Below are 23,944 nucleotides of genomic sequence, written 5' to 3'. Positions count from 1 at the left end.
ATATTTTTGTGGATAACTATTCCCAACCACCAAGAAGATTGGATAGACTCAAATTGAAGTCAAATAGTGGCAGGTAGTTGAGATAGTTGCTGGTTGGATAACTGAGAATTTAATGGGCATGGGTTAAGGCTGCCAACTTTTGGATGGCAAGTTGCAGCCCTTGGATGCAGTCCATCCTAGCCTTCGATTCAAAATTGTAATATCTATAAAAGGCAGAGGCCTTTCTTTTGTAAAGGGTTAGATGGTTAGATAGTTAGAGATTGTTGGATAGTTAGACTCTGTTGAGAGAGTTAGATTTTAGAGTTAGAATAGGTTAGATTTTAAGCAGTAGCATAGAGATGCTGCAAAAATTGTTGTAATAGGCAGCTGAAATCAATATATAAACATTGATTTGGTGTTTATTGTCTTGTTTTCATCCTGTTTGCATGGTTTCTCTAAGCATTTTAGATAGATCTTTCTGTTTTGGGTGTGCAAGTATTTGATAGATTCATGCTCATACCATTGAGGATATACTGATTGTGTATCCTTTTGTATGGTTAACCTGAGCCTTTAATTGTGCTTAGTTCAATTGCAGATGTCCGTCTGAGCTGCGCCAGAATTGGGTGCTTAGCCGTGCGTCTCCAATCTGAAAATCTTCCAAGTCCCTTTGAAGATTGCACTATTCCTGCAAGGTTGTGAGCTATTCTGGCCATGCAGGAATTGGTTATGTTGAATCCGTCTACCCACATACCCGTGTTGTTAGTTTTAGATCTCCTAACCCTTTCCTTTTGCTCTTTATTATGTAATTCGAGAATCACACCAGACCAGTTTGTTGCAAATTGTAAGTCCCCTTGTGTTTCCAGCAAAAACACATCAAACCACTGAGTAGTCCCGCAGTCAAGACCTAACAATCAAAACCTTGAGGTCATCCCCTTTGATCAAACCAAAAACAGCATTAGGGACTTCCTTATCTCAAGAGAGGATAGGATACTCAGTGTTGGTTGAAAATTTTGTACACTTGGGGAAATATACAAAATTGTGGTTTCAACCACAACACACGAGTAAAAACTCTCCTAATTAAGGGAAGGCTCCCCCTATCTAACTACAACTTGGAAAATAAAATAGGATGGGACAGCAATCTTTCTTCGTTTTTCAAGAAAGATAATATCCTTTTCTCTTCACAGAAAAGGATAGCAATTGAATGACAGCAGTAACCACTTTCAAGTGAAATAAGAGAAAGGAAATGAAGTTTCCTGAAAGCTCAAAGACTTCCGTCGCTTCCTTCGGGACGGGACAGCAATATCAAGCTCAAAGACATGACTATTGGAAGTCCTATCTACCCTTTGCTATACTAACTTTTACAACGAATAAAAGATAACAGCTCAAAGACTGGAATAATCTATTCTTTCAACACAAAGACAAGAACTAATGAAAGCTCAAAGACTTGCTCCTATTTCTTATCAAACAGTAATTTTTCCTCAAGAATAGACGCAAGCTCAAAGACTTGCTGCTCCTTCAAGAGAGTTTCCTATTTTAATTAATCTTCTCTACTTGCAGCTCAAAGACTTTAAATCAGATTGGACTAAGCTCCTTTAGAAACACTTTGAATAGAAGAAATAAAAAGATTCAAACTCAAACATGTAGCTCAAAGACTCAAAACTTGAGCAATCCTTCTTTATTATTCTTCAAAAACTTTCAATCCACATACATAAGCTCAAAGACTTCTTGCTATAAATTTGGCAAAGTTTTTGCTTGCTTTCCAAAAGATGATAATTACAATGGACTCTTCAAGTATTTATAGAAGAGGAGTCTTGAGAAAAAGGTGGGAGGATCTTAACTAACTTGAGAGATTCTCTCAACCACTAAGACTCATTCAATAAATAACTGAGACTTCATTAACTAACTAAGAGATACTCCAACTAACTTAGACTTATCCCAACTACAGTCCTAATTAGACACAACTTGTAGTTGATTTACATGTAATTACAAAAGCGCAAGTAATGTGTAACTTGCATTTTACAAAAAATGCTTTTACATGCAACTTGTCAAAACTAAATTACAACTAAAAATTACAAAAAAAGGAAAATTCAACTAAGTGTTCAAAAACTAAGTTGCATTTTGTGAAGACACAAATCCTTGAAATTTCCGGATGCTCGCTTGTAGTTCCTCAGCATTCGGTTCATGGGTGTTCTTGGCAACAACCATAGTCTTCACAATACTATCGTGACAGCGGAGGAGCGCAGAATTGTTTTTATCCAGGATAGATAGGAAGCAGTTTCTGTTTGAATTACCGTGGTCACCCTGGGAGGAATATCTGTTTGGACAGCGACCACGGTTTTCTCAGTTACCAATGGGCAAGAAGATTGCCTCATGAATTCTTCAAAACCAGAAGTGGAAGTATCAATTTCTGATAACTGAATGCAAGTGGGCTTATCTTAGGAACTTTCAACACACTTTCTTGTTGTCGATCAGCAGAAGGCTCGTATGCTAAAATGGGAACTGCATTCTGAGGAGACTCATCCACAAGCAAATCAGGAGGAGAAAGAGGCATCTCAATGGAAACTGGAGGAATGGTCTCATGAGGCGAGTCTGAAACTGGAGACTTAGGAGCGTCATCAAATTGTTGCCCCTCTTCTGGATTATCTAGATCAATCACTTGAACACGGAATCGTGATTTTTCCTTCCCACGAATAGTCGTCTCCTTAGGAGGGAGCACTACTGCACGACTGACTCGTAACTTGATCCTTGTGCCTGAAGATGAAGCACCCTCCTTGTTGTCAATCTGAATCTCAGATTTCCGTCCAAGAGGCCCTGTAGAATCATCTTCTTTACCAACCTTGATTTTGATAAGTCTAACAGCATTACTTTTCAGCCATGCATTGGTGTTGGCCAAAATAGGCTGAAATCTGTCAAGGATGGAAATGCACTCCTTGTGTGACCATTGGATCAAAGGAAGTGGAGCTTCCTCAACCCTCCGTGAAGTGTATTCAGGATCAAGTATATGCCCGTCATCAATCATCCCTTGTGGGATATCTGCCAAGTTCAAGTCAACAATTTGCTCAACAGTGAGCCTGCAGTAATCCATCTTCAGAACTTCGGCTTCGGTGCAGAGATCTACCCAAATGTCTTCAATGCGATGAACATGCACAAAGGATTTCTTGATCTTCTCCTTCATACCTCTATAATCATAATCAGCTCTAGGTTTGAACCTTTTAAGCTTGATTTCCTGCAATTCAGCCTCCATGGCCTTAGCCTTCACAGATGTGACAAGGGAGTATCGACCAATTTTCAATGGGTTTGTGGTAGAGATCCCCATTCCAACCTTGTGTCTAGCAAACTGAAAAGTATGAACAGCCATGATCTGTCTTCCCAACTCCATAAGAATTATCTTATCGGTTGAGTATCTTGGGAGCATGTATGGCTGACCATCATAGCATCCAATCCTCATATAGGTGAAGGTGGGAAATTGCAGGAACAAACACCCATACTCAAACACCTTGACCCATGCCTCATCTGATACTCTTTTGTTCCTGAGATCCATGTCAAACTGACACATGAAATATCCGAAGAATGCATCTTGGACCCTTCTAAAATGCAGTCTGCTGGGTTTCAATGGCAACTGGTCATAATATTCCCAAACTAGTATAAGCGAGCAATCACCCTTGGTAGAAAGACCTGGAAAGTGGCTAAGTGATACTGCTAAATATACCAAATAAGAATTCATGAAGAAGGTCATAGTGGTAGGAACTGCTACAAGTTGTTCGCACAAGGCATCGCTGATGACTTCCCCCCATGAAATGTGATGTGACTACCGTATGAACATAATGAACTAATACATCCATGGCTCAAAGACATTGGAATGCTCAAGGCCCATCATCCTGTTGAGAAGAGTGATGGTGTCTCCTATCTCCCATTTGAAATCACAACGGTACAACTTTGCCCACCTTGAGAAGGAAGGACGTGGCTCTTGGATCCACCTATTGATGTGTCGCTTGCAATCTTTTTCCCTTTTCACATAATACTCTGCTGCACTTTCTTTGGTGATGTCCATATAAACAGGTGCAAGAGGTATTCTGAAGACCTTCTCGATTGTATCCGCATCAAGACAAATTATAGCTTCACCATCATCATTTTTTATGACTCTTGATTCCTTGTCAAAATGATGGGCGCATGCAAGAACAAACTCAGGTTCTAGGGCAGCCACTGGGAAGGAAGATGCATGATGGATATGGCTGTCCAACAGCCGCTGCAAGTTGTTATCCTGTGGATCTTCTACCCTGTTGATGAATTTTGCCATATCAACGTGCCCTATCTCCATGTCCCTGATGCGATCCAAAGGAGAAGAAACCTGGGAAGGTGCAACCTCATTCTGATATTTGTCATATTTGTATTTCACTTTTTTTGGAGTTGGAGATGCCGGCAAATCTAACATTGATTGTGAACCTGGAATGCTGTGACGAAGACTTAAAAGAGTTAAGGCAACATCATAGTCAGCTGCAAATATCATTCTTCCTTCTTCAAATGGGTAAAACTTTGATTCTTGAATTTCACGATTTTGTGAGAGCAAGAGGGGAAATATGTAGAAAGGGGAAAATCTTGACTTTGACCAATTTCGGATCTTGGGAGAATTTTCGCAAGTATACAAGTTGGAAAGGACATACATGCAATCGGGGTTTTAAAACCCGAATACAAGTACACTTGTAAATTCGAAAATGGAGAAATGGACGAAAAATGAGATTTTGACTTGCAGGAAATGATGGAAATAGAAAGTAGAGATATGGGGAACATGAATGGATAGAAATGGGAAAATCCGGGAAAGTCATTTTCATGAAAATGAGAAGAACTCTTCGACAAGTAATCCGGTTTTTAAAACCGAATTTGCAAGGGAGGGGTATTTCACACTTTTCAACTTTGAATTTTAACCAAAAATGGTTAAATTCCTTAACCGTAGGGGAAGAACAAGAATTTCCAGCGAACTTGTAATCAAGATTAAAAATCCCGAATACAAGTAAAGAGGAAATTTTGGGAAGAACAATGCAATTCAAAAATTGCATACCAAGGGGAAGATTTCTTTCACAAAAACCAATTTTGGGGGGAAGAACAACACATGCCAAAAATGCAACTAAGAACAAAAATTAAGAAAACAAGAAAATAAGAAAATGAAGGAAAGAAAGGAAAGAGAACATACCTTTCTTAAAAATGCAAAATGCTTCTCCAATAATGCAACAATTCTTGAAATGAAGAAGCGAAACCGGTAAAAAGGAGCAATCCGTAATGCCAAACCCTTATCACGTTTTTTGCAAAAATGTCTTATATGGAAAAACGTGGCACCAAGCAAGAGCAAAATGTCATAGAAAATGCTTGAATGCTTCTTAAACCTCAACGCCTTGGTACTTCAAGCTAAAACGATCCATGTCCTTGAAGATGCGTGGTATTCAACACTTCCAATATGCAGCCATAATGATTCACGTGGAGGAAAAAACGTGGCACTTATTGCATATTGGAGGGCATCATTAAATAGCTTAAAACTCCTCCCAAACTCGACACCTAGGTGAGAAAGGGCAAAACAATATAGGAGTTTGCAGTTTGTTGAAGATTTAATCCCTCAAAATGTGGCATTAAAGAAAAACGTGGTTGCTGATTTAGGGCAAAAAACCAGTAAATGTATCCTCCAAATGTCACGAAAGGTGTCCAAAAATGCATGAAAATAGGATGCAAACCAAAACGCCTCCTTCCTCCAACAATTTCTCCACAAAATTTGCCTTGAAATGGTCAAAAATCGTTTTTCCTTGCATTTCGGGTTTTTTGGAGCAAAAGACAAGTTCGAAATGCGTAAGGGAATGAAAATCGGGTTTTTTAGAACAAATAACAAGTTCTAAAATTCACTTTTTCACTCACTAGGCCAAAATCAGGTTTTTTGAACCAAATAGCAAGTTTTATTTTTTACTTTTTCACTTACAAGGCAAATTCGGGTTTTTTGAACCAAATGACAAGTTTTATTTTTTACTTTTTCACTTGCCAAGCCAAAATCGGGTTTTTTTGGACAAATGACAAGTTTAAAATTGTCAAAAATGCACTTGCAAGGCAAAATCGAGTTTTTTGGAGCAAACTACAAGTTTTAAAAACTTGTAAAAGGGAAATAAAATCCCTACAAGAAGTTAGAAATACATGCACACATGTAATGGGGATTTAAAATCCCTATTACATGTAAAAACCATTAAAGTAGGGGTTTTTTTACCAAACTGCAAGTTTACTTGCAGTTGAGCCAAAAAATCCCTATTTTAACTAAACATGACCAAAAAACAATTAAAAATAACAAAGGAAGGAAGGAAAATTTAAAATAAATTACAAGTAACATCTTTTAATAAAAATGCTCATGTAATAAGCTAAAAATTCCCCTACAAAAACCCAAAACAATGAATATCATTAAAACTTGCAATTTGAAGAAAATTCTCCACCTGCAGTCGGGGTTTTAAAACCCGAAATTGAAGGAAAGGCATAGCAAACGAACCCAGAATTTGATGAAATTCGAAACGTAGTTCGAGAATAGATTGATGATTAAGCCAATCCAAGGATTGGTCAAAATTTTGCCTCAAGAAGCGTGCCATAGAGTAAAATTTTTCATTTTTTCACAAAAATTTTAACGTAGTGGTCCTTCATTTTTGGAAACAAAAATGAGGACAACACTCAGTTGGTTATTCTATTCTACGTTGGCCGTATGGAGTTTGCAGCAATGCGATTTCAGACACGTCAACAGTATCCTATCCTCTCTTGAAATAAGGAGATCCCTAATGTCGTTTTTTATTTGATCAAAGGGGACAACCTCAAGGTTCCAAATGTCAGTTCTTGACTGCGGGATAACTCAACGGTTGATGTGTTTTGCTGGGAGCACAAGGGACCTGTTGACGTGTATTTTGTACACTATCAAACACAGAATAAAATACCTAAAGGTACCTTATCCTTTCTTGAGTAAAGCCTCTGATTGCTGAAGATATCGCAAAAAAGGATCAATCAGGATAACTTCAAGGTTCTGTATGTAGGATCTCTACATGTGGATAAGCTCTCTGTGGTATGATGTGATTTGCTGGAATCACAAGGGGACTTACATTTGATGATTGAACGTCTGATGTGCTTTGAATATTGCTGGAACACAGGGTCTTATTAGCTTTGATTTAAAAAAAGGAAAAAAGACGAGGGTGAGGAAAGGATCTAATTCTAATACTAAGAATGTAGGACCAATGAATGATCTTTGATGAAATTCCAACTAAGTCTTGTTTTGACATCCCAGGACCATCTCCACAAGGTTAGTGCGATCTTCGAAAGAAAGCTTTATGATGTTCAAATCATCACTGCAGGCATAGACACCATCAAGCTGATGCATATCAATGAAGAAGCAACAATTGAAGTTAAGCTTAAGCTAAATGATTCTAGTTGACTACACAAGGCAAGTCTGCAATCAACAAACTGCTAGTAGTATGGATATACGAATTTCACCATCAATCAAGCACATTTCTTCCACTCATCTAATCATCTACCATCTAGGATTGAAGATTCAACAAGAAACCATGCATATTGCAAGAAACGACACACTTCACCATTACTTCAATGAAAATGGAGTTTGTTTACAATCAATGGCAACAATTTCTTGCCTTGTCCTCCTATTCTACTCTAATTGCTATTCTATCAACTGCTAATCACCTTCTAACTACTTTCTATTCACTAACTCTATTCTATTCTCCTTTCTAACTCCTCCTACTTGCCTTTACAAATGAAATGCTAGGGCTTATATAGTGCCCTCAATACAATTCGATGGCTAAGATCAATTCGAGATCAATGGCCAAGATTTTACAATGAAAACCCTAATTAGGGTTTGTTACAACCATTACATAACATTTAATGCTCGACCAATGAAATAATTGTATTTTAAGGACACGTGTCTTCTCTGGAAAATTCAACCAATGGATGGCTGGGGTAGTGTTGACGTGTATTTTGTACACAATCATACACAGAATAAAATACCCAAGGGTACCTTATCCTCTCTTGAATAAAATCTCTGATTGCTGAAGATGTCGCAAAAAAGGATCAATCAAGGTGACTCCAATGTTCTTTTATGTAGGGTCTCTACGTGTGGATAAGCACCAGTGGTCGTTGTGATTGCTGTTTCATCAAGGGGCCTTACGTATCCGAAATAGAATTTCTTAAACTAACAAATTCTCAAAAAGATCAAAAGGATAGGGTTTGCAAGAGATAAATTCTGATCTAATCCTAAGAATGACTCAATTTGGACGAGACTTGGTAAGATTCTACCAACTTCAATATTGCCATAAAATAACAACTCAACTGAAATTGATGCGATCTTCTAAGGTAACAAATGATCTTTCAATTCATCAAGGATCATAGACACTACCACAAAGGCACATATCCAAAGTTCAATGACGATTGAAGGTTTAGGTGATTCAAGTTTCTCCAGTTGACCACGCAAGGCGTTCCTACAATCATGCAAGAAGCTAGTGGTTTGGAAAGTGAATCTCACCAAAGATCAAGCCCAACACTTAGTCCTTCAAACTTAAATACTACTTTGACTGAGAATGATTCAAGAAAGCAAACAACCATGAAGATAACCACAAGAATTGCAATAAAACACCATAACTTCAATATTTTATTGATCTCAAAGCCATCATAAACAACAATTGTTTGAAATTCCTTCTTCAAAGCTCAATCTTGCTACAAAGTAACTTGCTCTCTCTTTTTTAATTTCTAATATCTAATTGCTAATCGCTAATGACTAATGACAAAAATGAAAAGGAGTGAGGGTATATATAGCATCCTCAATTACAATGAACGGTCCAGATCAAAAGAAGATCAATGGCCAAGATTATGACACCTAAACCCTAATTAGGGTTTATTACAAATAGCCCCCCTTTTACTGAACAATATTAAATGCATAGCCAAATATTAAATTTGGCACAAAAATCTAGGAGACATAGACCAATGACAATTAAGGTGCCACATCATCTATAACAACTTTTCTTCTAGAATCTTATTCCCTTTCCAATGCTCCTTTTTAGCATATGCAACGAATCTAGACACGATTCCTTCGATCTCAGCAATTGGAATCTCGGGAAGATTCCTCATTCGCTCCTCCAAGTGGATGACCTGATCGAAAGCCTTGAGAAGAGCAGTGTCCCATTCAGGTTCAAGTTCTTTGATCTTCTCAATCAGGAGCATGGTAGCAAACATTTGGTCCCATTGCTCATCTGTGATAACATTCGCATCTTTGCAAAAGATGACCTTGACTCTTTCTTCTAATTCTTGTAAATCCACATCTGTCTCAACTTCGATCCTTCGGCCAAGAATAGTACATAATACCTCAAACACTCTGTCCTGGATCGGGTGGATGACCTCCTCAACATGATTGCATTTGGTACTGATGTCCTCGAAGAGAACTTCCTTCATCTGGAGTAAAGTTGACCACTGAAGTAAACTATGAGGTCCTCCATCCATTATCTTTTCTCGTGCTAGGACCTTCCTTGATGTTTGTCTGATTACTTGCAAGACAGGAATAATAACATCTTTAGTATGAGCAAAGGCGGCTACCGTTATCATTAAGTTGTGGATGATCTCAAGAACTTGGATAGCTCGGTGAATGATCTGCATCATCCTTGTTGCAAATTCAATAGCAACTGTATGGGATTTGTCAATCCAAGAGCTCATAAGCTGGACCAAACTCCTGACTCTCTCTGCCTCACCAACTGATTCAAGGGGAAGTGCCTGCACAGGAGATACTGCCGGATCCTGACGTCCCAAAGGCTGATTGAGATGACTAAAGTAGCCTCTCCATGCACCGACCTCTCTCTCAAGCTTTCTATTTTTCTCCATTTCTTCCCTTAGCTTGTCTTTCAGCGCTTCAAACGAATTGGTTGCCTCATCCAGTGTTTGTTCGGCTGTGAGTGGACCAAGCTCAAATGTCTCTACATCATATTCCTCTGCGAGGATCTCACCTTCATACTTGTCCACTGCTGGTGTAGCTATCTGCAATTTCCTAGATCCTGTCTCGTCTCTGATCATCTTGGACATCTTAGTAGCATTCCTCTTTTCTATCACTTCCTGAGAATTTCCAACAAGGCTTTCTAAATCAATCACATTATCTTCGTCCTCGATCACGATCACCCTTGTTAGTCTCTCCTTCAACCAATCTGGAATGGCAGATCTTGTTTCTCTAACCTGTATCTCCTTAGGCAATGTTTCTTCTTCTCTGAGAGGAGATGTCACTTCGTCATCATTCTTGTCTTCATGTAGCTCATTGACTTGGAGAGATCGACTTGATGAACGTTGAGGTGCCTGTCCTTCTTCCTGTTTATCATTCTGTACCATTGATTCCATAGACTCCTCCATTTCAAGTGTCCTCTTCTCTTGTCGAGAAGATGTGCCGGATGAACAATCTCGGTTGGCCTTTGGATTCTTCTTGGAGGATTCTCTTTTCTCAGGTCTCTCTTTCCTCTTCGAGCCTCTAGGATGAGGATTACCCTCACTTACGCTTCGAAGGTTGCCTTCGCTTGTGATTCTGGGATTAGGATTACCTTCACTTACACTTGCTCCTCCTTCTGCTGGTCTTTCCTCCAAAGTAAAAGTCATAGATATGCCCTGCTCTCTCAACTTTTGATGTTGCACATCAACCCATCTGCGAGTACAAGACAAAATTGGAGCCATCAAAGCATCTAGATCCAAAATCTCGGGTTCGTTCCAATCTAGCCTCACTGCTTTGCTTTCTCAGTCATAAAAGATGATTGGAGATGTCTGCCACTGTCCTGAGCTTGGTCGGCCACTCTGTAAATTTTGCATTTCCTGATGAAGTCTAAAGGTAATCTGGAATGCATCTTTCTTTTCACTTCAAAATCATCTGAGAGATTCATCACAAAGTCGTCTATCTGAAACTCATGCTTGTATTTTCTTCCGACTGTCTCCTCTATATACCCATAAGGATCAAAACTCTCTCTCAAGGCAAAGAATGAAAATGAATATAAAGCTAACTCCTTCTCTGCATCATCCATGGCTAGAGCATTAGGACATAGCTCAACTGAATTCCCTAATATGATGGGCACAGGAACTCCATTTCCATGCCTGTGTCTGAATGCCTTCGCATAAGCTGCCAACTGCCTAGTTACCTCAAGTAACACTATTCTGTCTGTCGGATATCTCGGCAACATGTATGGAGGTGAAGGACAACCACGAACTCTAATATATGTAAATTTCTGAAATTGGATGAACCAAGCACCATACCTCTTTACAAGCTCTTGTGCATCTTGAGATAGCCGATTGTGAATCCCACCTTGCAATGTCCTGGTGATGTTCATCGTGAAGGTATCATTGACTAACTTGTAGTCATTTCCTGGTGGATGATGCAAGTGAACATAGGAATCACAAACTCTGACCTCCTCGGGCCCTCTTCCAATCACTCCTCTGTGAGGTAATCCTGCATATTCAAAGCTCCTGATCAAGGCATATATGATGTATGAACTCATGTGGAATGACTTGGTAGCCTTCAGTCTTCTTAACTGCACGTCCAAGCAATGGCTAATCATTCTAGCCCAATGAATTGTTCCTTTTCCCTGAACTATCACTTGGATGAAGTAGAACATTCACTTCTCAAAATAAAAGGCTTGAGGAGCCCCTGTGACTCGGTTGAGTAGTGTTATCAAATCTCTGTACTCCTCCTGGAAGTCAATCCTATGTGGTGTGTTTGGAATCTTGCTCAGGCGAGGACGACTCTTGAGTAACCATTTCTTATTGATAATGCTTAGGCAAGTGTCTGGATCATCTTCGTACATGGACCTGGCTCCTTCTAGGCTTTTGTAGATCATATCTCTGTGCTCCGAAAGATGGAAAGCCTCACTTATAGCCTCCTCTGAAAGGTAAGCCAAAGTGTTTCCCTCCTTGGACACGATCGATCTTGACTGTGGGTCGTAATGGCGAGCACACTCGATCATCAACTCATGGCACTGGATTGCTGGAGGGAAGCCGACCGCCTTAATGATGCCACTTTCAATTATTCTTCTTGCGACTGGTGGATGCTCCTACCTTTGGGGTCGCCATCGTGACACCTACACAACATTCCATAATGAGTAATAGATTTTGCAATATAGAAGTATAGATTAGATTAAAGTTTAAATTTAGGAAACTTCATGATAAGTCTTTGAGTTATCATTTCCTAAATACGATTGAGCTACTGGAAATTCAAAATTTCAAAATTCAAAATTCAAGATTGAGACTAGGACGATTTAAAATTCAAAATTTGGACAAGGGAGATCTTGCCATACCTTTCCTTGAGGACTAGCTCTAAAAAAAGATGCAAAATTAAGCAAGTTCGCTATGCCAAAATGTGGATCAAAGTCTTCTTAGCAAAATGCGCCTTCTTTATTAACTTCACCACCTTTGGGGTCTTCAACGCCTTAAGGGAAAAATTCGCTTCAACTCTAACAAAATTCGCACTCCTCCTTGGATTGAAATTTCGCACTTTGATTGTTTCTCCAAAATCGCATGTAACAATGATTGAATGATGGTTTAAAATGCTTCAAAGTACCCCTTCTTATATAAGCGCTTACCTCTTTACTCCCACATAGGCTGACTTGGTGGAAATGAAGCAAATAAAAAAAACAAAATTAAATAAAAAGGAGGCCGACCTCTATAAAATATTTAAAATAAAACCCCAAGCGCACTCCCTTTACTTAATTTAATAATTAATTAATTAAATGCCTTTGCAATTAAATTTCAATTTTTTTAAAAGGAATAAATTAATTATTAAATGAGTTATGCGAACTCATTAAATGCCAACTTTAATTGAAAATATTTCAAAGTTTTAGCGGACTTAGCATTTAATGTGATTAAGATGACATTGGTGTCTAAGCATGGTAAAAATACCACCTTGTTGAGAACCTCGCTTTGGTCCCTGAGAGAGGGACAGGAGCGCCCTTTTCATTTGGCCTTGCATTTCTTGTTTTTCACGTTCAAAGTCCCATCTTGGACGTCCAGAATATCATTTTGCTTGAGAACCTTGAGCTTAAATCATTCCCTTTGTGGAAGGAGTGCGCCTTAAAGTGCTTTCTCCCTGGTCCCTTGGTGAGGGACAGGAGCGATCCTTACCTTTTGCCTTTGGTCTTTGTCTTTTAAACCATCAAATCAACTTGTGAGGTAAGAAATGATCATCCTTGTTTGTTCTGCGCATGTTTAATTCGCTTTTTCAAGACTAACTAAGCTCTCCCAAGGATTTTCGCCCTGGTCCTCCAGTGAAGGACAGGAGCGAACTTTGCATTTGAGCTTGAAATTGTTGACTTTTGGGGGCAATTCTTTGTTCATCATCCTTCAAAAGGCACTTTTCGTTTTGCACAACCTTGTCTTGGCGTGGTCTTGGAAGGAAATGATTGTTTTAATGAATATCGCCTTGGTCCTTGACTGAAGGACAAGAGCGTCCTTTAGACCTTGGCATAAACTTTTGATCGTATCATCCTTAAATTGCTTTGTAAACGTAGGATATCATTTTTCCTTCCACCTTGAGTCCTGGACACAAGAAATAGTACTTCGCAATGCAAGCATTTTATGTCCTTTTGAAGATTTCGCTCTGGTCCCTAGGAGAGGGACAGGAGCGCTTTGGCCATTTCTCATCACATTTCGTGGTCTTTGTAACTTCACTTTTCTTCGAAGCATTTCCAACATCCTCGCCACCTTGTGCCTTGGCCTGGATTCATCTAAATTCGAAGGAAAAGACTTGATGATATGCTTTCGCCCTGGTCCCTTGGTGAGGGACAGGAGCGTTTTTACAATTATAAGCTCAATCATTTTTTGCTAACTTTTAAAACTATCTTCAATGGATTCATTATGCTTTCCCTCACTCATCTTCAACATGAAACTCGTTTTAACTTTGCGGGAAATTTGCCTTATGAAGAGATCGCTCTAGTCCCTTGGAGAGGGACAGGAGCGCTTTTGGCAATTATGGGCTCTCTTTGCATCTTGCAACCTTCAAAATTATCTTCAATGGAATGACTATGCCCTCTTTCCTTCATATCAAGCTTGAAATTCGCTTTACCTTGGCCAAAAACTTGTCCTTTGAGAAAATCGCTCTGGTCCCTGGGAGAAGGACAGGAGCTATCTTTGAAATTCGCCTTGGTCCCTGACAGAGGGACAGGAGCGAACTTGACTTCTTAGGTAGATTTTCTCCTTCGTGGTCCATACAAATTATATTCAACGAGTAAAACGTACCTTCCTCGATCTCCTCAAATCGCGAAATCATTTAAAATCTTGCAAGAATAAGGCAAACTTGGAGTTCAAGCTCCGGTCCTTCAGTGAGGGACAGGAGCGATTTTGTCATCTTAGCATATTTCCTTGTTTGCAAATTACTTCAAATTATATTCAATGGACAAAACATGCCCTCCTTGATCTCTTCCAATCCAAAAATTGTCTTGGTCCTGCAAGGACAGTGCAACTTTGAGAAACAAGCTCCGGTCCTTTAGTGAGGGACAGGAGCGATTTTTGTCCTTAAGGTCAAAAGTTCAACTTTTCATTGCAAACGACTAAGTCTGGGCGCTCCATCATGTTGATTTCATCCCTTATTGCGTCCTTGATGCTTTAATTTGATCAACTAAGGCCAAAAATGCCCTAAGTAAGCCATTTCGCCCTGGTCCCTGGGTGAGGGACAGGAGCGATTTGACCTTAAACCTTAAAAACTTGCCATTTTTGAGTCTCAAAATCCTCAACCTTCAATTCATGTTCAACTGTATCTCCTGGCGACCCTGCACAAGACAAATTAAACAAGTCAATAACCAAGATGCATAAAATACCAATTTCGCCCTGGTCCCTGAGTGAGGGACAGGAGCGATTTTGCCCCTATAGGCCAAAATATCCAAAATTTAGGTTTTCAGTCACTTCACAAGGCATAATTAGGTTATCCCCAAGGCCAGGGGTCAATTATCAAAACTTCCAAAATTTGGTCAAAAATTCAATCGGACAAAATTTCATAATTCCATCATTAGCACTTAGGTAAAATTTGGACTTGCTTTCAAAATTCCGACTGGACCTAGACAGACATACCTGACATCCTGACAAACTCATCCTATTTCAAAATTGCAACCTTCGGGAGGAAGCTAAATAATCGTTCAAAATTGGAATGGACTTCGGCTTGAAAACATCAAAAAAGGAAACCCTAAGGCTTAACCCTAGTCCAAACGACTCACTCACCTACTCAAAACCCTAAAAGCAGAGAGAAGAACAGGCAAAACCGAGCAAAAAGAGAGGGGTCCCCATTCTAATGGGGCGATGTGTGAAATGGTCACAACAAGTAGGTACATCGAAGTTTGTGCCACCTCCCATGAGTTAGGTACATTGAATCTGGACATGCTGAGGTGGACCAATCCGACTGGAGAAGTGATGACTAGGATGCCACCTCGTCTGACACTTGTAACTTGGTAGATATCTAGCTTGATGTTGTTGAGAAGCTAGCTTTAATTAATTCATCTGGAACTATCTGCTTCTTCAACGAACCCTTTGCTCTGACTTCTTGTGTCCTTGATTTGCAGGATGATTGATGTACCTCGCCTTGGAATGTTGGATTGGAGAAGCCACCCTTGATGACGTTAGTCCAAAGAAGGTCATCCTTGTCCTTGCTTGATCTTCTTGGAGGAGACCGTCCTTGATCTGGCTTGATTTTCCTTGAGGAGAGCCTTCCGACTTGTAGATCCTTCGAGCTTGGGAGTCGCCATCTTGATACCTACACAACATTTCACAATTAATAATATATCTTGAAGTGTAGAAATTAAACTTAAAAGGAAGATTTAAGATTTTAATTAGGAAACTTCATGATAAATCTTGAGTTATCATTTCCTAATTAACTATGCCAAACTTAGGATTTTCAAAAATTTCAAAATTCAAATCTTCAACAATGGTGTTTAGGTGATTTTGCCATACCTCCTCTTGAGTATTAAACTCTAAGAAATGATGTAAAAATAGATGAATTTTGCTAGGCAAAGTGTAGATCAAAGCTCTCCCTTGGATAAAATGCGCCTCCTTTAGCTTGGAGAAGAACTCCACCTTCCACTAGCTTCTTCAAGATCTGGAAATTCGCCTTCAAATGCCTTCAAAAATCTGGAAATTATCCTCCAAACTAGCAAGAAATTTGCCTCTCCAATTTGCTCCTCCAATTCGCATTTTAAAACAATGAATGAATGATTTGCATTTGTCCACAACACTCCTCCAATATATAGAGCGCTCACGCTTTTGCTCCCTCTAGGCCGACTTAGCAAATAAAAGGTGAAATAATAAATAAAACCTCAAAAGGAGTAGGCCGACTTGTCAAATAAAGGCAAAATAATGCCTTGTGCGCTCAACTTTTAATTTTTAATTTCACAAAAATTAATTTTAAATGCCTTTATAATAGAAATTCGATTTTTTGAGGCCCAAAATTAATTTATTAATTTTTTCAAGCATCCCAAAGTTGGCGAATTTGGCATCTAATGCGATTTGGAAGATGTTAACGCCCAAATATGGTAAAAAATAATGAATGCCATTAACTTCGCTCTGGTCCCTTGGAGAGGGACAGGAGCACTTTTTCATTTTTAGGCTAGGATTCTCAATTTTTTGAAGTCAAACCTTTGTTCACCATGCTTTCGAAGATCTTTCCCATCTCACACAACTTTGCCTTAGCATAATCTCGGAGGGAATTTGTTGTTTTCAAAAAAAAGTGGCACGGTCCTTCAATGAGGGACGGGAGCACTTTGAGTCCATTGCATGAATTCTTGATCATATTAATCTTCAATTTACCCTCAAGAAGTAGAATATCACATTTCACACCATCTTGAGCCTTGGTAATAAAAATATCATTTCAAAATGCAAGGTAAATGGTCATATTTGGAAAAAGCGCTCTGGTTCCTTGGTGAGGGACGAGAGCACTTTTGCCAGTTGTCGTCAAAATTTGCAACTCTCGCATCTCAATTCCACTTCAAGGCATTTTAAACACCTTTTCAAACTTGCGCCTTGGCCTCAATTTGTCCAAAATTGGTGAGAAAGGCAAGATAACATGTTAAGTGCTCTGGTCCCTTGGTGAGGGACGAGAGCACTTTTGAAAAAGTGGCATGGTCCTTCAGTGAGGGACGGGAGCACTTTTGCAATTACAAGCTTATCTGTCCTTTGCTAGCCTTTGAAATTATCTTCAATGGATGAATCTTGCCTTCTTTCATTCATTTCAATCACGCAACTTGCCTTGCATTTGCAAGAAATTTGTATTTTTAGAAAAGCGCTCTGGTCCCTTGGAGAGGGACGGGAGCACTTTTCACATCTTGGCATACTTTTTTGTTCTTTAAATCTCTCAATTGCGTCCAAGGCATAAAACATCCTTCGTCTTTCCCATCCAAGTCAAGTTTTGCCATAAAATATCAAACAAAGAAGAGAAACTTGAAAAAGTGGCATGGTCCTTCAGTGAGGGACGGGAGCACTTTTTGTCATTTGGGTTGATTTACTCCTTTGTAGACTGCTTAAATTATATTCAATGGACAAAACATGCTTCCCTTAACCTCTTCAAATCATAAAATCACCTTAACCTTGCAAAGATAGTGCAAATTTGAAATTCAGTGCTCCAGTCCTTCAGTGAGGGACGGGAGCACTTTTTGCCCTCTAAGCCAAATTGTCTCACTTTTTACCTCGAAATTTCTTTGCTAGGGAAGATTTCATCTTACTTCATGCTATGAATAAAAGTTAATGTCCAGTAAAGGTCTAAAATTGTGCATATAAAGAAAAGTGCTCTGGTCCTTCAATGAGGGACAGGAGCACTTTTTACCTTCTAGGCAAAAACTTCATCATTTCTTTGTTTTCAATCAAGTTTGGATGGTCTATAATGTTTATTTCATCCTTCACCATGCCTTTGATGTCTCAATTTAACCAAACAAGGTCAAGAATGGCTCCAATAAGTCTTTTCGCCTTTGTCCTTCAGTGAGAGACGGGAGCACTGTGCCTTTAACTTTCAAAATCCACCAATTTTGTGCCTTCAAAATCTTCAAAAATATCGAGTCATGTCCAATTATCATTCCAGGAGACCCTGCACAAAACAAAATAGAAAAGTCAGTGACAAATATGCATAAAATAACATTTGTGCTCTGGTCCCTTGGTGAGGGACAGGAGCACTTTTGTCCTTTCTGGCTAAAATATTCAAAATTTAGGTCTCCAATCATTTCACAAGGCAGAGTTAGGTCATCATCAAGGTCAGGAATCAGTTAGCAAGCCCTCACAAAATAAGAAATTGCACTTAGAATGAAATTCGCCCTGGTCCCTTGGAGAGGGACAGGAGCGCTTTTCACTCTGGATCCTCAGTGAAGGACAGGAGTGAAATTTGACCTTTTGAACTCTCTATCAGGATAATTTTTATGGAATATAGCATTTAAGTATAAGTGAAGAAAGATACAAGGAAATGTCACTTATACTTTAAGTTATATTCCATATATACTTTCAGAATGTTTGAGAGTGGTTTCAGACCTCCAGGAGTTATATTGCAAAATCTAGTTTTTGGAGGTTTTTCAGTTTCCAGACTTAGTCAAATTTCAGGATCAGGACTTTCAGACTTAGCCAAATTTCAGGATTAGGACTTTCAGACTTAGCCAAAATTTCAGGATCAGGACATCACTCGAGCCGGACTTGCTATCCATGTGATCCCCTTAGCGACACTCAAAATGCGAAGGCTAACAGGCAAAACCCTAAAAGACCTAAAAACAAACCCTAAAAAGCAAAAAAGCAGGGGTCCCCATTTGCAATGGGGCAATGTGTGAAAACGTCACAACAGGACCTTACCTTTGCAACAAGCTGGTCTGCTGCGATTCTCAGACTGCGAAATAAAAGCAAAAGAGAAGGGATAGGAGACCTAAAATTAACAAGACTGGTGTGTGGGTAGACAGATTCGACATAACCAATCCCTGCTTGGCCAGAATAACTCACAACCTCACAAGAACGGTGCAATCTTCAAGGGAGCCCTTTTGTGTGACTTTTTGTTTTGAATATTTTCGGCTCAGAGTTCATCAAAATGCCGAACTTCGCTTTGAACGTTAAAATTGCGTGTTTATGGAATTCAGCCATTTTGATAGAAATGTGCGAACTAGGGTATATTTGCCATTCCTGCAAGTGAAATCGAGATTAGAAGCAAAATAGTGCAATGTTTCCATCTCAACTTGGCCTGGCTTCAAGTCGACATTTGCAAAAGGAATTATGAAGGCGACTAGGAGGAATTGTGGAGATGTTGACTCGTTTAGCCGAATTTCACCCTTCTGACCTCAACCTTACATTATTCATTGTGCTAAGATGTGAATTTCAGGGTATTTTGGTATTTGGTAAGTGCGAGGTGAGAATGAAACAAATGAATTTCACTTCTCTTGAAAATGTCAGGTTTGAGGCTGACATAGCGCGCGACACTCACTAAACCTTAGCTCTAATGGACTTCGGCTCTAATAGGCATTTTGAACACAAAACCCATTACTCCTCTCTCTCTCTCTCTGGCAAAAAGGCAATAGAAAAACAACGGGGTCCCCTGAAGCAGGGTAGGGTGTGCATAACGCACAACAAAATGCTCTTCTCAAAAGCTACTTTTATAGGCACTTTAGGGTAACTAAAATAATTTCTCTTTCATTTCACTCAATAATTAAAATAGAGTAACTTTTTGAACTCTTTTATTTTAATATTACTTTTAATCCTTATTTTCTAAATCACTTCAACTATTCATTTTGAAACAACCTTTTATATCACCACTTTGTATCCCATGCTTAGTATGATAACTTTTGGCCCTCTTTTAAAAACATTTTATGAAGTTGGCCACCCTTTAAAATAAATAAATAAACACAAATTGTCCTTTAATTTCCCATCTACAGTGACCTTTTAATTTAACTTTATTTTCAGGCCAACAATTAGTCACTTTTATTTCTCCATAACAATTCTCTTTTTTAAATAATTAAATAAAAGTCGTCTTCTAATTCTCAACTTTACAACTTAAATATATAATAATTTAATTTTTTCATTATTTTTTGTGCAACCACAAAAGTTATGAAAAATAATACAAAATGGACCAAATATCTGACCACACCAAAATATTCTTAAGCTCAATCAATGCTATTAGATTTCCATAATCCATTCAAATATTGTTTGTAATTTTTGGATTTGATTGTGTGAAAATTTTAACCATCAAAGTTTCGGATCACACTCCGTGTCTTGCACACTGATAATGGAGTATGGAGTGTGATCTGAAACGTTGATGGTTAAAAATTACTCACACAATCAAATCCATAAACTACAAACAATATTCTTTAGCTCTCAATATATCAAACATTATGAAAATTTATGCTTTCCAAAAATAGCAAACTTCTCCAAGAAGTGTGGAGAGCTCTCAGAATGTCAAAATTGCATTTGGAAAGTAGCATTGGACTCATCTTGATTTCCTGGAACTTACTACCACTATCAAAATTCTTTTACAATAAAGTTGATGTTCTCCAAGAAATTTAGAACTTTCCTAGAATGTTCGAATGGAACAAAAAGGTATATTACACAATTCCAAGATAAGAGAAAATATCCTCGTATAGATAAATAAATAGAATGATTTGTTGTGATGACTCTTGGGATTTGCAATTCACTCTTAAAAATGTTAAATGCTAATTCCCTGTTCTAGCTGGCAATCAATGATGAATAGGCACATCCTTATGTTGGCATGTGATATAAAAGCAATTTGTTTAGTGTGCACCAGAAGAAGGTGCAATGGTTACGCCGATAGTAATTTATATAAAATATCATATAATTGTTTTTTTAATACAAAAGTATGATAGAATTCAAAAACTTATTTTATGTTAATAAAAATAATATAATAAACAAAAAGGAAGAAAATTACTTAAATCACAATCATACAATTTAAACTAGCCAACAGCTTATATTACTTAAAAGCCCAATCGGACAGAGTAAAAATTGAAAATACATTTTAATGTTTATGGTTTTACTTTTTTCTTATTCTTATTTGTCGGCCAAAGTAATGATTTTCCTCTAGATAGTGGTAAATAAACCATTTCATTTTCCTACAATGTAAGATCTTGGGTATAAATTTGGTAAGGATTCATGTAAACAGCTGGTGGGTTGTTCCTTTTTTCTGCACTGTCAGAGGCTGGAGGTAAATTGGGTTGACCTTTTTAAACAGTGGTTATGTCCAATGTTTACAGAAGAGATGGGAATTAAAAGGAACATTCACATTCAATATGTACGTTGAAATTTTTTTATTATTTTACCAATCAATTTTATTTCAATCAAAATCAAAATGCAAGTTGAACATTGCTTTCATTTCATCTATAAAAATAAGCATTTCTTACCATTTATCAAATATATAAATCTATTATTTCAAAACTCGATACCTCAAATTAATTGTAGATTCTAGAAAATCAATATAAGATACATAGACATTACTGCTTATCAAATTTATAAATCTATAATTTTAAAACATGATATCACAAATTAATTGTAAATTCTAGAGATTCAATAAAAGAAAACATAGACTTAAAAATTTTGTATTCCCTTTTATATAAAAAATCTGCAAATGATTTGATCTACACTTGCCCAAAATTTGTAGAAATCAAATCACAGTCAATCGAATGTTTATAACCATCAATAATGTGGACATAAAAGATTGGAAACCAAATAATAAATACCCATAACATATACCAGTATTAACACCCAAATCACAAATATTACCATCTGCTGATCCCATAACAATATTTCCAGTCTAGGTTTGTAACCAGTAGCAATAATTTTTTGTCCTTGATAAAAATTTGCATTTGGGTCATATTGCCTTTCAGCTAGAGCATTTAAATGTATTTGTTGGGCTGGTATCTTATACTTCAAATCTTGGCCCATCTCTAGAATTTATTTGTATGAGTTTATTAAGTGTTTATGTGCAGATTTCAAGTATTCAGCTTATGCTTCTATGTTGATGGAGTTGTCCTATTACAAACTCAAGTGATGAAAATGAGAATTGAATGTTTAATGCTGGAAAGACAAACACATAGAAAGCAGTCAATAAAAGACTTATATGAAACACCATTTAATGGGACCTTGCCTTCATCCCAAATCGCCAAAATACAAGGTCACAGCTCCAATATGAAATAAGAAATCCTAACTTCACTAAGAGAAAGCAGCCAATAAAAGATTTAATGCTGGACAAAATGAGAATACGTGAAACACAACTTAGACAAATAAAAATGAATCGCCAACCTAATGATGGTTTACCTTTACTGGTGAAGGAAGGCGGTGAATTAAGGTATGACAAAATCCAATTTACTACACACATCTTCCTTCCATGTGTGCACTGCCAGAAGCATAAACGGGAACCAGCATGCTAATGGAGAAAAGGAGGAACAGTGAAATTTTTCAGCCAAGAAAAGGAAGAGCTGCAAATTTTCAGTCGACCAAAAAAATCCAGCGTGAGACAATTCTGGTGCATGTTTCCCCACAAGAAAAGCCTATCAGCTAAAAATACAATCCCAACAAAAGGGAGAACAATCTTATAGGTATAAAGCTAAATAAATAGGATACTTTAATGACTTTTAAGGGTGCCATTCAGTCCTATACACATTATCTGTTATTCTCAAGCATGCTTAACCTGAGGTATGGCTCATATTTAATCTAGCTCAGATATCTTAAATACAGATATTTGTTAAATGGCAAGAGGTAACCCCAAGCTCCATTGATATATTGAGATAATTTAAAGAGGTTTGAAAACTAACTATTCTACTTTTGTTGCTTATGGTAATTACTTATTTAATTACCAGGTATTCTTGCCTTCATCTTTTGTATGACGTGTGTGTAATCATTTACATTTTTGGTATGTACGCAGAAATGCTATTTGAAATTAGTTTTCCTGTTTTGTTTACAGTAACAATTTGAGGTTGTTTATGGTTACTTCTTTTGAATATGTAAATATGTAAAAAAAAGACACTTTTCCCTATGCACAGTTCCAATTAAATTAAGTTTTAAAGACTATTGGCTCCTTTATGTGGATGAATGTTTATCCACTCACAAAAAAACTCTGTCACATCCTTCATCCTCTTTGTGTCTTTCATTATAAAACACCTTATGGAATAAAAAGAGTAGATCCATCCAGCCAGCATTCAATGTCTTTTTTCGAGCACAACATACCCTCTTTATACCAACTTTTATTTTTATCTTTTGAAACTTTTATCAAATATTGTGTTATGAATGAAATTGAGATTTGAAATATCTAAAACATATGAAATCTATATTTCTGAAAGCAGAAATCTGATTCCCAATCTCATTTATGAGATTTAATAAAGCTGTAATGATTGATCAGAAAATCTGCCACTGGAACTGAAATCTGGAAAAAAAAAATGAATTTGGATTAATATGGCTAAAGGAGAAATTTGAAAATTTTAGATTGAAACCAGAAATCAATAAAGATAAAGGATTCTATAAAAACTATTCCAATCCTTAGCATGGTGTTTATCTAAATTCTTATCCCTTCAGTGTTAGGCAAGATGCAATAAAATAACAACAATTCTAAGAATAGTCCTACGTGAGATAGATAAGATCTTACTTTTGGAGAATAAGGATACTGTTTTTTAAATTAAAAAAAAAACTACAATTCCAGTTTTAGATAGAAGAATACTACTTTTTTCAAAAAGAAACAATGTAATGTTCCTCAGTCATCCTATTCTAAGGCCGGGGATTTTTCCACCCAGTTATATCATTCACTCTTTTCCCTGGCTGGAAGTTGTGTATAATCTTCAGTGACATAACATATTGGTATATCATATCACTGGAATGCCCCTTAAATTTGAATGCACTTTCCAATCGTTGAATTCTCCATGTATCTCAAATTCTACTCTATCCTAAGTTTTCTTTAGGAGGAAAGTCAAAATGTGTACGATAGTCACATGGTGGCTCTTAGGATGACAAT

General features: G+C 37.7%; 1 protein-coding gene across 4 annotated transcripts in view; it reads right to left on the bottom strand.

The window, feature by feature from the left end:
- The window catches only part of LOC131056077 (pectin acetylesterase 8), a 268,162-nt gene that overhangs the window by 214,198 nt on the left and 30,020 nt on the right, over positions 1–23,944 (bottom strand). The window lies entirely within an intron of this gene.

Source organism: Cryptomeria japonica, chromosome 8 (assembly GCF_030272615.1).
Source record: "Cryptomeria japonica chromosome 8, Sugi_1.0, whole genome shotgun sequence".
NCBI classification, from domain to species: Eukaryota; Viridiplantae; Streptophyta; class Pinopsida; order Cupressales; family Cupressaceae; genus Cryptomeria; species Cryptomeria japonica.
This window is presented reverse-complemented; position numbering and strand designations above follow the sequence as displayed.